Source organism: Hemicordylus capensis, chromosome 1 (genome assembly GCF_027244095.1).
Source record: "Hemicordylus capensis ecotype Gifberg chromosome 1, rHemCap1.1.pri, whole genome shotgun sequence".
NCBI lineage: Eukaryota > Metazoa > Chordata > Lepidosauria > Squamata > Cordylidae > Hemicordylus > Hemicordylus capensis.
The window spans coordinates 251,471,237-251,487,445 of record NC_069657.1 but is presented as its reverse complement, the minus strand read 5'-3'; the positions used below and the strand labels follow the sequence as shown (position 1 = coordinate 251,487,445).

The 16,209-nt window shown below is 42.5% G+C and overlaps 1 long non-coding RNA gene across 1 annotated transcript; it reads right to left on the bottom strand.

Annotated features, from left to right (window-relative positions):
* Positions 1-121: 121 nt before the first annotated feature.
* Positions 122-15,712, bottom strand: LOC128339516 (uncharacterized). The gene is made up of 3 exons (XR_008313062.1): positions 15,634-15,712; positions 15,079-15,139; positions 122-202 (listed from the first exon to the last, which is right to left on the bottom strand). It is a non-coding gene; the product is annotated as an uncharacterized LOC128339516 (long non-coding RNA).
* Between the last annotated feature and the right edge of the window lie 497 nt (positions 15,713-16,209).

Genomic DNA, 16,209 nt, shown 5'->3' with positions numbered 1-16,209 from the left:
TGTAAACAGTTTTAATTAAGGAACATATTTTCCTAAATGCATCCATTTCTTACCACTATATGACCAGCAACAAATAATTCAACAAGGATAGCTTTTGGCCAGCATAGTGATAGAAAACATTTCCTCAACTCTGCTGAATTTCTGCCTGTTTTTTCATCCTCTTGCATTGCCATGTTGAGGCCATTGTGAACTAGAAGTCTGGCTGGGGAAAAACAAAAATCAGAGTTTTAAGTCCAGGTGGTGACAGTGTACAGGAGCACCTTTTAGCAACTACGGCTGGTATGCCAGCTGTGACCCTACTTGGAGGAGTCGGAACTGACCTCAGTTACTCGTGCATTGGTAACATCCAGATTGGACTACTGCAATGCACTCTATGTGGGGCCGCCCTTGAAGACTGTTTGGAAGCTTCAGCTGATCCAGAATGCTGCTGCAAGAATGCTCGTGTGTGCAAGTCCTTTCATGAGTATCACACTCATCCTGCAGCAGCTCCATTGGTTACTGGTCCGGGCGCTTCCAGACTAGATTCAGGATGCTGGTCTTGACCTTTAAAGCTCTGCACGGCTTGGGGCTGCATACCTGTTGGACTGCATTTGCCCATATGAATCTGCCAGGGTCCTCCGTTCATCATCTCAGGCCCTGCTCATGGCCCCGCCACTAACAGAGATCTGGTTGGCAGGGACTAGAGACAGGGCCTTTTCGGTTGTAGCCCCCCAGATATGGAATTAATAATAATAATAATAATAATAAATTATTATTATTACTACATTTATATCCCACTCTTCCTCCAAGGAGCCCAGAGCGGTGTACTACATACTTAAGTTTCTCTTCACTACAACCCTGTGAAGTAGGTTAGGCTGAGAGAGAAGTGACTGGCCCAGAGTCACCCAGCAAGTCTCATGGCTGAATGGGGATTTGAACTCGGGTTCCCGGTGTAAAGACAAGGCCTGAATCTAGCAATGACCTTAACATGAGTATCTGTCTGCACATAACTAGCTTGCACAGGTGTAATCAGCAGCTGAAGGTAACCAATATGCCACCACAAAAGGCAAACAAGGAACTTTATATATGAAAGTGGGCAGTGAGTTAATAAACGAAAACCTTATGCACATTATACATACAATTGGCAACCTTTTCCCTTTAAGGCTCCCATGGCTTTAAAGAGCTGACATACAGAGAAGTAATGGATGGTATTCTCCCATCATTTCATCTCCATACCAGGAAGAGCTTCATCTGCTAAGGTTATGCCTATGAGTTGCAGGCAGCCCGAGGTGAATAGCAGTATTCATGATTATGCACAAACATGCAAATAAATTGTGTGTTCCATGTACCCAAATCCAGCCTCAGCTTCTCTCTCTGGAGAACATCAGAGACCAAAGTTAACAGCAATGACATCAAATGCATACAGAAAAACAGTATTTATACCATTTGAGAATAAGCTAAAAATAATATTCCCGCTCCTGTGTGACTTCTGAAATATTTTGTAAGGGCACCTCATGCTGTTCACAAGACTACCAGGTTCCGGAGATCAGTGTTGCATCCTTCAACTGTACAGCATGTACCAAGATTCCTGTCTTAAACTGACATTTAGTATAGCCACTTAGAGGAGGGAAAAAGCTGTTTCCATCAGAGGCTTCAGTAAAGAGATGTCACAGGGGTATTTTAAAACAGCTGCCTTTTGCTGTCATGGCTTTTATGTGGATCAGAAAAGACTGGCAGCTACTAGACCCATCATTCCTGAATAAGGATCTAGTCAAATATAGAGAGAATTAGGAAATATAATTTAGAGAATATGTTTACCTCACTGGGCATGCTCAGCCAAACATAAGCACTTTGAAATCTCAACAGGCAATATTCAGATTAAGTCATGACTAAGTCCCAAGGAAATTAATGGAACTTAAATTAGTCATGACTCACTTCTACCATTTATTTCAGTGTCATGAAAGCTTAGTCATGATTAACAACCTTGTGCATTGCCTGTTGATTTTAATGGAAGAGTTTAAGTCCACAGCTTTGGCTAGATTGTGCCCATAGTGTATTAAACATAAATATTTAATTAGCATTAAGAGTTCAGCTGCATATATTTATATTTCTAATGGTACTCTTTGTTCCATTTTGAGAAATGCTGCACTGACTGATTTCCTTCCTTATCTTATATTACTTGTTCATGGGCCATGGACAATTTTTCCTTCTATTCTTTGAACTTCAGGTTTGCTCACCACAATTTGCACAACATGCAAAAGTGCAATCATTTATTATTATTAATTATTATTAAGTATTATTTATTATTATCATTATCATCATCTTTTGTATATTTAATTTTCTTAAACGTACCCGCTGCTAATCCCATGTGTGGCAGCTCTTGCGAGAGTTTGCGAGCAGCTCCTGGACTAGCGACAGGGATGGAGGAGAAAATAGGGGTGCTGGCCAGCGTCCTCTGGGAGCAGGAGGCAGCGGGGGCCAGCCCAGCCACCGGAGGAGGAGGCGGGCCAGCTTTCTGGCCGGCCTGCCAGCCAGAAAGCGGGGGTGTGTGTGTGGAGAAGAGAAGCAGGCGGGGGGGGAGAAGTGGGGCGGGGGGGGAGGCAGCTACAGTGATGGCCTGAGGCACAAATGCTCTGCACCTGGCCCAGCTAGTTATTGTTGTTGTTGTTGTTGTTGTTGTTGTTGTTGTGTACAGCTCTTAAGAAAATACCAGGGGAAATTTTGTTTGTTGCTATTTTGTTACTTTGAAAAGATCAGTGAAGAAAGATCTATAGGTGCCCCAAACCTTCAGAATGACTGTCTGAGCTCCTTGGCGGAAGAGCAGGATAGAAGTGTAAAAATAAATAGAAACATTTCATAGCCTGGTGGAATAAGTCAATAGACTTGGCTGAAGTCTATTGGATAAATGGATAAGTGAAGTATGTGGATAAATTGAGTGAAGGGAGGACTCATGATTTCATGTCTGTTTGTAATTGTGTCTAGGCAATGATGAAGGCCTGGCAGTCTGAAATGTCTGTATTCTTCAGAAACAATAATGATGTTACTGTTGCCTGGAAACATGTGTAAAGAAGCAGATAGAAAGGAACTGCAAGCCTCATTGTTATAGTGTTTGGATGGCAGTCCATACTACAGTAATGTTCAAATCACTTGAACAAGCAATTCTGGAGCAGGAGTATACATGCATCCCTTTTTAAAAAGAAGTCTGTACTCCTGTTCATTCCTCAGTTCTACTCCTCTCTGAGGGTATTTGAACCACAGCCAAAGGGTGCTGGGGTTCAAAGTCTGTGCTTTTTAGAGCTCTTGGACTCCTGTAATAGTTCTCGTAGCCATGATTTACAGGAAGAGTTATTCCAGACACAGGATTTAGCAAACACTGCTATGTTTGAAAGGCTGTGTGAACATTGTCGGTTCTTCTGCTACCCAATACAATAGGGCAGGGGGTGGTTGAAGGCGGGGGGACATACTTTAAGGGTGTGGGAGGGTGCCCTTACCCCTCCTGCCGCATTTCCCCTGCCAGTGGTCCATTTTAAAAGTATCCGTCGGGGCAGCAGCGTACCTCCCTACCACCCCGGTGTCATCCTCAGCTGAAAGTAAAAGGAAGTACCCAGCGCATGAGCACATGCACGTTGCACTTGTTCACACACATGTCAGGCGGGCACTTGACGTGCATGCGCACATGCCCATTGTGCGCATACGCACCAGGTACTTCCTTTTACTTCTAGCCAAGTAGGACACCGGGGTGGCAGGGAGGTACGCTGCCACCCTGATGGAGACTTTTTAAATGGAGCGCCGGCAGGGGCAACACAGTGGGAAGGGGAAGGGCATCCTCCCACACCCTTAAAGGTATGCCCCCCACCTTCAAACTGGCGGTCGTTTGGAGGCAGGGCCTCCAAACCAGTTCCGGGCATGTCCCTATTCAATACAACACTCTGATTTTAAAACTGCGTTGAAAAGTAGGCTGGGGTAATATTAGCCAAGTGATTGATTCACCACACATGCAAGTCCTGATTTTTCTGTGGTAACAATGTTAATAACTGCAAGGCTTAGGTTAGGACAACTATCTCTTGGTTATTATTTGTTTGTTTGTTTTTGAAGGAGGAGGAATAGATTATTAAAAGTACTGCTGAATCAAAATTCTCATTGAAGAATGTGTAGCCTTAATTACGGTGGGTGGGGGGTGGGGGTGGCTAAAATTTGGCAAGGACATAACTCGAAGCAATTTTTATGGGGAGCCCACATAAATTCTGGAAATGTTATTAGGGCAATTTACCACTGATTGGTGGCAGACAACTGTCTTTCCCCCCTTGAATCCCCCACCCCCGTGCCTCTCTGGCTGTGGCAGCAGTGGCAATGCAAAGCTCTTCTCAGTGGCCAGCTCCTACTGGCTGCCATGAATTTATCCTCCAGAATTCCCCTTGAATGATGCCACGAAGTGACATTTTATCATTCTGATGTGGCTTTCACTGGACTAAGATGTTCCTCAGATGTCCACCACCACCACCACCACCACCACCACCACCACCACCACAAATGCCCATCTTTACTGCCTGAGAATGAAGCTGAGAAAATGAGAGGGCATTTTGGATTAGCCATGAAGCTGAGGTTTCTTGTTTGTTTGTTTTTTAAGTCCAGTGTTGGCCAAATGTGCTCACTGCATATTTTAAACTAAAACTACATACCAAAGAGCTGACACATTTTTAAAAATTGGGTTCAGTTCTTGTTCAGTTTCATTCATATTTTTAAACTTTGTGGTTTGATTCTGGTTAAGACCCTAATTTAAAATAGTTTGGTAACTGGTTCAGTAGCTTAGGACCAGTTTTGTATCAATACATTTTTTTTTACAACTAATTCAACTAATGTCAAACAATTACAGTGTAATGCCTATAACATGATAAATTTAATTGTAAAAACATTGATATTTGTAAACTTGTAATCTAAATGTACTAATGGCACATCCTCTGGAACTCTGTCCCTTATCTTAAAAACATGATACATACGAATTCCTGACAGGATGTTATCTCACATGGTTTCCCTTTGGTTTGGACACCAAGATTGGTTATATTTCCTGATTTGTAAATCAAATTTTTATTATAAGCAAAAGTGGTTGTGTGTGTTTTTCCTCACTTTCTATTTTACCTTTTGTAATTGATCTGACCATTTTCTGTTAAATATGACCTGGTCTTGTTTTGACCATTTGCCTCTATTGTTTCAGTTTCCTTTCTAACAATGGAGTTTTGCACATCTCTTTCAATAACTCTCAAAACTGCTGGCAGAGCATTTTGCTTGGCACTTTATTCACCAAGACGCCTGGTCTGTGTTTCTCTTCAAAGGTGAAAGCTGATGAGGCCTGGGTTAGCTCCAGCTCAAAATATGAGTCAAGCTCCTGGAGCTTAACACTGGAATCTTAAAACTCTGACTTCATCATGTGATCTCAGATGATCTTTATTCCCCCAGATGGCCTTGGAAAACCTTGTCTGTCGGTCATTTAGGATTTAAGGAGCCAGTAAACCAATAAATATAGTCCTTAAAAGCCTTTCCTGGGGTGTGTGGAGAGAACCAAGATAAATAGCAGGAACTGGCATGTTTTCATTTAGTGTGATGATTCCTAGTGCTCATATATGAAAAGTAAGAGATGGTATATTTTCAAGGCATGTAAGCATAATATGTGAATACCATATGATATGGATCCTGGCAGCTAAAGAGTTAACATTCATTCTTTAGTTAACCTGATAGTTGGATTTATGTGTGCTTCCCACAAGATTGGCTTCTGAATGTCTTCAGCAGCTGATTCTACACAGAGTGAAAAACATGAACCTACAAGGACTGATTAGGAGTGGAAAGAGAAGCATGTGAATGAAATGCAAAAAAGGAAAAGGAAAAAACACAACTCTTGATGGAATGCTTTTCTAGCTTTAAGTGTGGTCTTTACCTTCGTGGCTAGACCTTTAAGACAGACAGCACATGTGTATTAAATCTTTCCAGCTATTGGGGGCAGGGGCAGAATCGTCTGCTGCTATTGTAAACAGCTCTATAAATCTTTAAAAAATATATGTTGTTTGTATTTATTGTAGATTTTTGTTTTTGCTTTAATGTGTTTTTAATTGTATGCTTTATTCTACTGCACTGTTTTATTCCTACACTTTGTCAGCTGCCTGGAGAACAATTGTTATGGGGCAACCAATCAAGTTATCATCATCACCATCTCACATCTCAGCCATGAGCACACTTGCCTTGAACAAGTCATTTGTCTCTTAAACTAAAATTGGGCACATTATCCCAATTTATAAATCCAAACCATCCCAATTTGTAAATTGGGAATACTAGCAGCCTATCTCACAAGGTGGTTGTGAATTTCAGTGAGGGAAAGAATTCACACTGGGATTTCAGGATAGGTTAGATTAACATTTTTAAATTTTATTTTATTTACACTTTTATCCCACCTTTCTTCCAAAGAACAAGGAGCTTAGGCTAGCATGTATTGTCTCTAGCCCACCTTTTGTTCTCACAATCAATCTGTGAGGTAATTCAAGGACTCATAGCTTATAGTCAGCGGAATAGGGAAGATAACAGCAGCCTGCCTTTGCAGCGGCCCCTGCCACGAGCCTGCTAAGCCCCTTGTGTTAACCTTGTATCAGAAGCATGCTGGTGTACGGAGCATGGCCAACACTGGGATACAGATGTGGAGGCCCTGGCCGGCACTGTGTTGGCTGTTTGCTCGCTCTGGCTCCAGTGAACAAGAGGATGGAAATAAGTACTCAGCTGGTGAACAAAGCAGTGGCCAGCTGGGAGAGACACATACAAGGCCCCTCATCCTCTCTCAGCTGTCATGTGCTTTGTTTGCTGGCTGGGTGTTTCTTTCCATCCTCGCACACTCAGGACCAGAGTGAGAAAACAACTGGCAAAAAAAGCACAAGACAGCTAGGAGGGGACAAGGGTCCCAGTGCACCCGCTGGCTGGGTTCAAGGGGCAAGGGGGCACCCTGGTAGCCCAGGAACATCCCCCCTCATGCTTATAGTATAGGGATGGAGCTATAATTTGGTGGATGTGTTCAAAGAACATGAGCTGCCCAACTCCAAGGAGCTGCCTGGTTCTCCCCTTCTCCCCTCTCCTTGAGTGAGCTTTGGGTGGCCTCATTCCCAGCTGGCTTCATGGTTGACTGCATATTTTCTTCATTCTCTCCCTCACAAAGAGCAAGAGAAAGAATGAAGAAAACACACAGCTGGTGCTTTGTTGCTGGCTGAGAAATAAGTTCCAGAGGGCCGTGTGGGGCCCTTCTGGATGCTGGCCACCCCTCCTGGGCGTGACTCTTCACTTCACTCCACTCTATCTGAACCCACTGATAGTTGTAGTTGCACATGGTTCTTTGTCATTCTTGTTCCTTGTAACAACCTACTGGGCAGCAGCTGATACTCACATACAGAGGTGCACCTAGGTGATTTTGGAGCCTGAACCTAAAGGCCTTTGGAGGCCCCCCCCCCACTGCAAGTTCTTGAGGGCACAAACCACACCACCCAGGCTACTTTGCGAGGGCCCAGGGGGTGTGGAGGCCCTGGACTTTGGCCCTGAAGTCCAGCGGTAAGAGCACCTCTGCTCACATGCACCATGGCGGACTACCAACTGATCCTACAGCCTCTGTTTTCACAATCTAGGTCTCTCACCCTGCTCCAAACGGGTCATTGGAGGGAACTACACAGCCCAACTTTCCAGTCTCCCAGCTGGTTTGTGAATGGGAAGAAGCCCTCAGGCAGCCAAGCTGTTCTGCTGCCTCTCCCCATTCCCTTGCACTGGGCCTTGTGAATCATACCTCAAACATTTCATAGATGAAAACTAGGGACCTGCTGCATGTGAATGTATGTGGCCCAACAACCTGAAGTGTGCTGTACACTTCTGACTGCAAGTATGCCACAAATGGAAAGATGGTAAGAAAGTGTATGGCATGCAAAGCATATTATTCCAGAAGACTAAAACAGATTAGCCAAGTTCACACTCTCCAGTTATTTCAGGGATGAAAATAAGGATATATTTGTATAACAGTTTCGTTTATTACTATCAACGATCAAAGATCAGCAATACTTGTATAACAACCATTTCTCATACCAAGAATTACTGCCCAAGCCCCACCTCACACCTATTGTTACACTGCTGAAGACTGGATTCCACTTGCTCGATCCATGTTCTTCACTGTAAGCATGGTGTGCACTCCTGACGAATTGTTTATTGGGCCTGTGTGAAGCATTGGCCAAAGCTGAATATTCTACACAGTCCCCATGCAGAGAAGACCATTCATACCGTGCAGTACTGTGCTTTGCCCAGGCCAGGACCAAGAGAACAGAGCCCTTGCACCATCTTGGAAGGCAGGCATGAAGTGTTGGGAAGTATAGCTCTTCCCAGCACTTTCCCCACAGATCTCTTAAAAGAGGCTCTGTCTCTCTTAAAGGGCCCTCCCAGCACTGAGAAAAGCGCTGTATGTGCAGAGGTCAGGAAATGATTCTCACACTGAAGAGTTTTTGCCAAAGTGGCCCCCACTTGAAAAATAGTGCTAGATGCTGGATCATTGCGCTAGATGCTGTGCCCCCTGCATAGTGCCTTAGTGCTGTGCCCCTATTTACAAGCAGGTGCACTAGAAACACAATGCATGCCTCAACCCACTTGGAAATTTAATTTCTGAAGATTTTGGAAGGAAGCTGAATCCTGAAGAATGACAACTCAAATTAAAAAAATTGAAGAAGGCGTCTCCAACAGACAAAAATAGAAACAATGATCTACCAGGCATAGATCCTGGGTAAAAAGGGGTAGTTGGAGCCTATGTGTGATTTAATCCCCCAACAAATTCTGATTTCCTGCTGTTTGTGACCGTGTTTTCTCACCAAGCCAGCCATCATTCATTCATTCATTCATTCATTCATTCATTCATTCAATTTCTATACCACCCCTACAAAAATGGCTCAGGGCAGTTTACACAGAGAAATAACAAATAAATAAGATGGCTCCCTGTCCCCAAAGGGCTCACGATCTAAAAAGAAACATAAGATAGACACCAGCAACAGTCACTGCAGTACTGTGCTGGGGATGGATAGGGCCAGTTACTCTCCCACTGCTCAATAGAGAGAATCCGCACATTAAAAGGTACCTCTTTGCCAAGTTAGCTGGGATAACTTGCACTGAGGAACAATCAGCTACTTAAACCAGTGTGAGAGCTAGAATTTTCTTCCAATTTAGTATCAAAATTTCTCTACAGCCAGAGGAATGGGAAAATGTTATTAGTTGGAGGCAATCACTCAAAAGCAAGCAAATGTATTGCGATGAATGTTAATATTTGTTTTTGTTACAGCTGTTTGGATGGTGTATCTTTCCCTTGTGCAAAAGAACTTTGATCTATTTCATAGGTTGCTGGCCTCCTAAACCCTCAAATCAGCAGGACAGCATGAGCTAGTGTAGTGCACTGAATAATTTGCTTAAACTATTCAAAGTGCCAGGGTTCTCTTACGCAAGAAGTTCTGAACCATCCAAAGATGAGAAACTAATAACTTTTATTGCAAGAAGTTATTCAGTGCCAAGATAAACTCCATGCCATTTCTGCCAGTGACAACACAAAGATTCATTAAAAGGTAGTTGGTGTTATGGGCCAAACTAGATGAAATGAGGGAGTGGCTCCCAACTGTTTTTAGTTTCCCCCCACCAAAGGAAATGTAGCTGTGAGAAGCTGAAAACTGGATAGATAGAGTTTTGGAGGAAGGAAATGCTTAACCCTTTTCCTGCAGGCAATTATTTTGATCAAAAATATTATTGTCTTTCTCCTTGCAAGGGAAAAGATACAGGAACCCTGGATCTTTTCCTCCAAAGCTGGAAAATCAGCTGGGGAGATTTTGAATAGAACAATGACCTACAGGAAAAGCTTAAGAATACCTTTCTTTGACGCGGCTCTGATCAATTTGCAATCTTCCATGGATTTCAGGATTTTTTTAAAAGCCAGGAGTCTGTGCATCGGCTTTTTGCATTTCATCTAGCTTGGCCCTTAGTTGCAACACTCACTCCAAAATGCAATAGGGCTTCACCAGCAAACACAGAAAGTTTATTGTATTTCCTTCACTAGGAAAGCTCTTTATTGCCCTCTGATTAGACGAATGTTGAAACAAAAATGCTGGAGTACTTGGGAATAAAGCCATGACCGCTTCAATACTGATTCTTAATTAATATTTCATGTTCACAAAATGGCCTTGGATGGTATTCCACATACTGTATGCACCAAAGTTAAAATGAAACAGATTGTCCAAAGACAGTTTGGTGAACAGGCTTCTAGTTCCTTCTGCACTTGGCCCTCAGGATTGCACCTCAAAAGAGGTTTCCTACCACAGGTGCAGCACACTGTAGTATGGATAGTGGAGAGGGGATCACTGCCACAGTATGAAAAATAAGATGTTGATGCTGAACTGTGGAAAACGGAACGGCAGACATTTCTTTAGTGAGGAAGTACTATCTACTTAACATACACAATTGAAGTTGTAAAAAGGGAAGGTTTTTTCCATGTTACAAAGAGCAGTTAAAAAGCACAATAGAGATTCAGTCAGGCTCTCCACATGAGCAGTGTGGAGAACCTAAAGGGGGTTTGTGGGGAGAGTGGGCTTGACCCAGCCTCTCCGCAGATGAGCAGGCCACCCTCCCTGGGTGGCCGGATCGGCTGCCCAGTTGATCACCAGCTCCATCACAGAACCAAGAAGTCCCCGAATGACCCGCACAAGTGTGCAGGGCATTCTGGGGAGCCTCCCGGTGCCAGGAGGCTTGTTGTAACATCCCTGTTGGGGATCTACTCGTAAGTCGCTGCAGCGACACACGGTCTTTTGACCCAGTTTTCAGGCACTCTTGCACCTGAAACCCAGGTTAAGCGGCGGGTTCCATAAGCTGCTGAGCCGCCACTGGGAGCCGCACAGCTCCTGTTGCTTCCCACGATCGGGAGGAATCGGGCTAGCCTCCCCTAGCCCAATTTTTGTTGATTGTAGGAATAGCTTCAGTATTAGTATTGCTTGTTATTCAGTATTGCTTGTTATTTCTCTTTGTAAACCGCCCTGAGCCATTTTTGGAAGGGCGGTATAGAAATTGAATTATTATTATTATTATTATTATTATTATTATTATTATTATTATTATTGACTAGCAACCAGTGTTCTCTCTAATTTTTTTCCATCTGTGTGCAGAATGAGTTTTGTTCTGGGAGGCAGTATCAAGGCAGTGTGTGCACACCTGCATTCAGAGTGGGGCCTTCCTGATTCAACCTGAGCAGGTTCTGAAATTAACTGAGCAGACATCAATAAACTTGTGAGCATGTGCATGTGCACACGCCTTAGAGGGAACACTGCTGGCAACACTTTCAATTAATAATAAAAAAGTATAATAAAATAATTTCATGAATAAAAGATACAGATTAACAGAAGATTGTGGCCAATCTTCTGACAAAATATGTGGCTGCTCATCAGGAAGAGCTGTGTAGGCCACAAGGGTATAGTTTTGAGTGGTGCATGGTACTTCTGGGGGCAGGAGAGCTTGGCAAGAATCACCCTCCCCTTGCATGATAGATTCTAAGGAAGTTTTCATAACTGCAGATGCTTCTTCCCAGCACATGGCCACATGCTGAGTCAAGATGCCAGCCCATGAAAGCACTCCAGTAAACACACAAAGAAAAAGCTAGCTGAAGCATGCCAGGAGGTTACTCATTTGGGATCCTGAATGAAGTGCAGAACAGCTATTCAAAATTTTTTAGGATGGAGACTGTGATTACAGAATTAGTGCTGGCATTTATTCCAGATTCATTCTCATGCTAATGCTTTAATCGAAAGACCTCTAAGGAAATAGTATTGTATTCTGTGGTAAGAATTGTGACAATTCTTCAGTTTGAATAATACAGAAGAAATAGCATGGAAGAACTTTATGAAAGTACTTCCATAAATATGCACTGAAGTAGAGAAGAAAAAATTACCTACATAGTGTTTTAGATTTTGCTTGTTATTTGATTACTACAACAGAGATTACTAGCAGGGGTGCAGCTAGATAATTTTGGACCCTGGACCTAATGAGCTTACAGGGGCCGCCCACCCCCTGAAAAATAAGCATCCTCTTATTTAACTGCAAATCCACAGGTTTGGGCCAGAGTGCATTGGTTTGGCGGTGGAAGGGCGGGGGAGAGACTACACAACACTATGAAGGATTCATACAGCTTCTTCATCATTCACCACAAATCCACATATTTGGGCCAGAGTGCATTTACCAACCTCCCTCCCCCCGCCCCCAAACCAAACAAATAAACTCCAGAACAAACAAACTTTATGCAAGCCCTAGTGGATTCACAAACTAACTGACACACAACATGTGAACCTTGCTCCATAGTTCAAACACAAAATGAACTTGGACATATAGTGCATTCATAAAGGAAAAATATTAAAACCACTATTCATGTCCCTTGCTTCACAATTCTCATGTGGACTTTTTGAATCACAAATCAACTTGAGCATAGTGCATTTGTAAAATAACAACAACAACAACAACAACAACAAATAGATTGATAGTTTATTCAGATGTAGCAGTTCCACTTTCACATGGTGTGAGATACTCTATGGATAGAGATGTTTTCTAGAAGCTTTACTGCTATAAGGAAAATTCTTTAAAAATCACAGAATTGACCATTTTTCTTGAAATAAAAATACACAGGGTCCTGCCATCTTGGACTACATATGTGCCCAATTTCAGAACTCTAAGCCCAGCCATTCTGGAAATGTAAAGTGTTAGGCAGAAGCGGGGGGCAAGTTGCACTTTTTTAAAATGAAGGCAAATGGCAAATCCTTCACATGGGGGGTGGAATGATGGTTGGGGGGGCTTCACTTCCAGACATTTTTCTAATTTTCTGCCATGAAACAAGCCATTTATAGGACTTTTTAAAAAGTTTTTTTAATTAAAAAATAATTAAAAAACAATTGATTGGCTGATCTGCTTCAAAAATCAATACCCATAGTCCTGTTAACCTGTCCTACATCTGTGCCCATTTTCAGAAAACTAGCCCAAGCCATTCTGGAAATATCAAAGGGGTTAAAAGGGGGTGTTGATTACCCCCTTTTAATGAAGGCAATGGTCATATTCCTACACATGGGGTTTGAATGATTGTTGGGGCATGGGGGCTTCAGTTTGATAGGTTTTTGTAATTTTCGGCCATGAAATAAGCCACTTATAAGCCACTTTAAAAACACTTTTTTAAAAACCCATTAAAAATCAACAAATTTACTGATCTGCTTCAAAATCAATATACAGAGTCCTGCTGACCTGTCCTACATCTGTGCCAAATTTCAGAACTCTAGGTCATAGGAACATAGGAAACTGCCATATACTGAGTCAGACCATTGGTCTATCTAGCTCAGTATTGTCTTCACAGACTGGCAGCGGCTTCTCCAAGGTTGCAGGCAGGAATCTATCTCAGCCCTATCTTGGAGAAGCCAGGGAGGGAATTTGAAACCTTCTGCTCTTCCCAGAGCAGCTTCATCCCCTGAGGGGAATATCTTGCAGTGCTCACACATCAAGTCTCCCATTCAGATGCAACCAGGGCAGACCCTGCTTAGCTATGGGGACAAGTCATGCTTGCTACCACAAGACCAGCTCTCCTCTCCGGTCAAGCCATTCCAGAATAATAAAATGATTTGGCTTGTGGGAAATCATGGGGTCCTCTAGCAGAGTGGACACTTGGCCCCCAAGGTCTGGGCCTAATGGCATACCTGCTTACAAGCATGTATAAATGCTAGTTTATAGAGAAAGAATTTTACATCACCTGATATCATCTCAGCAAAATGTTTTCCACTGGAGTCAATTTACACATTCATCTGCCAGTATCATGTGTACTGTAGAATTAATTCAATCTTGTTTAACATAATGGATTAAATTTTTAAAAATTAATTCACATTGCTATTTATCATCTAACAAATTCTGTTATGCATAAGCAATATAGTATGCATCAGGCACGGCTCATGAACGCGCCTCCAGGGGGGCTGCGGGCAGCTTCTTTAAGGTAAATGGAGCCGGTGCTCCATGCCACCCGGCAGCCCCAGCAGCGGGGAATTGCCTCCACCACTCACCTGTCTCCCGCGGAGCCAAGCCCCCGCCAGCGGCCAGGTGAGTGGTGGAAGTGATTCCCCGCCACGGGGCCTGCTGGGCGGCATGGAGCACCGGCTCCATTTACCTTAAAAAAGCCGCCCACCACCCCCAGGAGGAGAGTTCACGAGCCGCGCCTGGTATGCATATTTGCAGTGTTAGAAGTATGCAGCATTAGAAGGCAAGTGCGGAGCTGGGAACATATATACATTGCTGGTGGAACTGTACTAAAATATACCAGTGGTCTAAGATAGTGGTGCATATTAAGAAATTCACAGGCTATAGGTTACATTTACATCCTGAGATATTTATCTTGGAGTGGTATGACAAGGAAACTATTCCAGCAGTCTGACAGCACTGCTCACAGTCCTGATAGCAGCAAACCCCCAAATAGTTTGGAAATGGAACGAATAAAATCCACCTTCTATTAGATTGTGGTATAATAAAATATGGGATATTAGTTTAAACATCTGTCTAATGTAACCACAATTGTTTATTGATCTAATTAAAAAGGGTTAAATTTTGTTCTGTAGAGTCTTCTCCCCCTTCCTCTCCACTGTTCTTGGATAGCTTATTTAGTTTCAGTTGCTGTATTTAAAGAATTTCCAGCTGTTTGAGACAGAACATTGACAATGATGTTTTAGCATTGAAACACATTTGCTCAAGTGTAAGATCTTGGTTTTATTTGTTTTTACTTACTTACACATTAAAAGTGGTCTTTAAAACCTTGTCATAATTGTTTTATGATGGCTCCTGAATTTTGTTTTTGCTATGTATGTGTTTTATTTTAGTGGAATTCCCATATGGTAATTTGGAGAGGTACTATATTAGTTGTATTTTTTTTTAAAGCTTAATCTTTTTAAGTGTACAGTACAGACATTGTCATTATGTATTTGCAGGCATGTACCAGGTTATAGAGTTCAAAGGAATTGAATAGCTTATAGTCCACTGTTGCTCTAAATCAAGAGGCCTTACCTCAAGCATCTCTTATTTCAAGCATCTCCAAAAACTACCTATCAAATCTGTTCTTGGAAACCTAAAAAGGAGATTCAACAGTTTCAATGTGGTTAGAACATTTATGTTTTATCCCCATAGTTATATTAAAATTTATTTCATATTAAATAGAAATAAAGGAACATAACCCAGGCTGCAAACCTGTGCACACTTGCTTGGGAGCAAGTACCATTCAACTCAGTGCCATGTGCTTCTGAGAAGACATACAAATGGCCCATTGGTAAATGTTCTCTCACCACCACCCCTGCCTGTTCAGCAGATAGAACAATCTGCTGAATCAGGCAGTGAACTCTTTGCCCCATCCTCTTCCTGCCCTCTTGTAAACTGTCTTTGTTTCTTCCTCAAGCTTGATTTTGAACTTCACCCATTTAATGTTAATGAAACCAAATTAAGATATTGGCTTATTGTTTATGTTTGAATTATGCCTGCTTATTTTCAGATTGTGAGTGACTTTTGCTCTTTTGTGCATCTTTCTGTTTGCCATCTGTGGCTTGTATTTGCTATTCATCCTGTTACCTTGGAATCCACAATGGACATTGTAGTTTGTTTCACTTTGTATTCTTGGGAATTCTGTTCTTCCACCTGGAGCTTGCCTTCTTTTTATAAGTCACCATAGGTCTTCCTCATGACAATCTCCCATATGATCTCGAATACAGTGAAGCCATTTCTAGATTTCAAAAGACACAAGCAATCATATTGGGAGTCTTGGCATTCTGTGATGAAGGGTACCCCTTAAGCCTTAAAGTAAAGGATTGTCCACAAATCCCAGGCTGTCCCAGGGAGAGGTGAGCATCAAAGACAATTTTCATTAGACCTTATGCACTGAGGTTAAGGATCCCCATCCCACAATTGCCAAAATCCTACACATGTCCGTAGTTGCAGATATGATTATATTGCGTTGATCCCTCCAAGTTACTATTGACTCAGCCATTTGAAAGCCACGCTGGAACCCTCTGTCTTTATTTGCATGGAATAACATAGTGACAGTAATGAGAAACAAAGGTGGCTGGTTACAGTGGAGCTTCATTGGAGAAGAATTCCAGAATAGTGCTATCGGCTGCAGAAAAACGAGTTGTGCAGCACCTTAAATTC